The sequence below is a fragment of the Neophocaena asiaeorientalis genome, unplaced genomic scaffold (genome assembly GCF_003031525.2).
Source record: "Neophocaena asiaeorientalis asiaeorientalis breed wild unplaced genomic scaffold, Neophocaena_asiaeorientalis_V1.1 scaffold760, whole genome shotgun sequence".
Taxonomy (NCBI): Eukaryota; Metazoa; Chordata; class Mammalia; order Artiodactyla; family Phocoenidae; genus Neophocaena; species Neophocaena asiaeorientalis.
This window is the reverse complement of record NW_020174640.1, coordinates 60,248-62,286: the sequence shown is the minus strand read 5'-3', so window position 1 is coordinate 62,286 and position 2,039 is coordinate 60,248. Positions and strand designations below refer to the sequence as shown.

Below are 2,039 nucleotides of genomic sequence, written 5' to 3'. Positions count from 1 at the left end.
TATCTTCGACAATCTGACAGGTAAAAAATAGAAACCTATAACTAATAAATATTTTTGTTTTTTAACTAAAAATACATGCACATGGTAAAAAACAACTCAAGCAATATAAAAGGATATACAATTAAAGTTATATATTACCCCTATTCCTTAGTTCCCTTGGTTCCCTTTCCAGAGAACCCCACTGTCAATTTCTTGTTTATCCTCCAGATATATTCTATGCAAACCATGGATATACAAGTATAAATGGGTATATATGTGTGTGTGCACATGCATTTGGATATCTATCTGTCTGGTTATTGATGAAAATGGGAGTTTATCATACTTTTTTCACTTAAAATATATCATATCCATATACCCATTTCTTCTCTCTTTTTGTCACAAATGGTAGCAGGCTATTCACTCTGCTTTTTTCACTTAATATATTTTTGAGATTGTGTCATATCAATACATTTATATCTGCCTTATTCTTTTGTATGGCTACATCATAATTTATTTAACCAGTCCCAGGCATTTTGGTTGTTTCCAATATCCTGTTATTACAAATGATCTCCCTGAACATACTTATTTGTACACATGGGTCAGCATATTTTTAGGATAAATTCCTAGAAGTATGGTTGCTGTATCAAAGTATATAGTGGTTGATGTTATCCCTGCCCAACATCCATTCCATATCTTCCCCATTGTTTAGCAGTCATAAAGTTTCAAGGGGGTAGAATTGATCTCACTCCCAGCTTCTGGAGGGGGTGCACCACACATGTAACCCAATCAGGGTAAGTCCATCCCCCATGTCTCAGTTATTGGTTCAAGCAACCCAGGCCTTAGCCAATCAATGCATACTATTGTCCTGTCAAGGGGAAATTTCAGGAATGGGCCAATGATGCAAGTCAGTGAAATGTTAGAGGATATTTTTTGAAGTATTTGGGGGAAGAAGGGTTTCTTTTTGTTTTTGTTTTTCTTTGCTCTTCTGAGAGAGAACAAAAGCCAGCTTTGTCTCTTCTTTTGGACAGTATGGTGTAGCTGATGTGAAGACTTCAAGTGCTGCAGCCCTTTTGCTACCAAGAAGGGAGTCAGATTTACAGTGGAGCTTGCACTTTGGATGACTGAACTGACAGATGGAAGGAAATTAGGTCCCTGGTGATATTGTTGATCCACAAAATCAAACCAATTTCAGAGCTCACTCATCCCCTGGAATTTGCAGTTATTTGAACTGATAAATCCTCTTTATTTATTTATTTTGTGGTACGCGGGCCTCTCACTGTTGTGGCCTCTCCCGGTGCGGAGCACAGGCTCAGGACGCGCAGGCTCAGCGGCCATGGCTCACGGGCCTAGCCGCTCTGCGGCATGTGGGATCTTCCCGGACTGGGGCACGAACCCGTGTCCCCTGCATCCGCAGGCGGACTCTCAACCACTGTGCCACCAGGGAAGTCCTAAATCCTCTTTATTGTTTAAGCCTATTGGAGTTGGGTTTTCTGTTACTTACCAATAAAAAGGCATATGTACTTAAAATTTCTTTTCTTTTTTAAGAAATTTTTATTGGAGTATAGTTGATTTACAATGTTGTGTTAGTTTCAGGTGTACAGCAAAGTGATTCAGTTATACATGCATTCAAAAATATGGAACGCTTCACGAATTTGCATATCATCCTTGCGCAGGGGCCATGCTAATCTTTTGTATCGTTCCAATTTTACTATGTGTGCTGCCAAAGTGAGCACACTTTAAAATTTTTTTGATAAGTTGCCTTACAAAAAATATACCAATTTACAATCCAACAACAGAATATGAGAGTGTTTCTCCACAGCCTCGCCAAAACAACATATTATCAATCTTTCTGATATTGCCATCTTTCTAGGAAAAGAGTGGTATCTTAACACAATCTTTTTATCATGAGTAGAGTTAAGCTTTTTTTGGTTTGTTTATTTTTTTTTGGCTGCGCCTTGTGGCATGCGGATCTTACTTCCCCAACCAGGGATTGAACATGTCCCCCCTGCAGTGGAAGTGCAGAGTCCTAACCGCTGGACCACCAGGGAATTCCCTAAGTT

At 39.2% G+C, this 2,039-nt stretch overlaps 1 non-coding gene across 1 annotated transcript; it reads right to left on the bottom strand.

Moving 5' to 3' along the window:
- Positions 1–1,607: 1,607 nt before the first annotated feature.
- On the bottom strand, positions 1,608–1,712 carry LOC112408533 (U6 spliceosomal RNA). Its single transcript, XR_003004953.1, has one exon. It is a non-coding gene; the product is annotated as a U6 spliceosomal RNA (small nuclear RNA).
- Between the last annotated feature and the right edge of the window lie 327 nt (positions 1,713–2,039).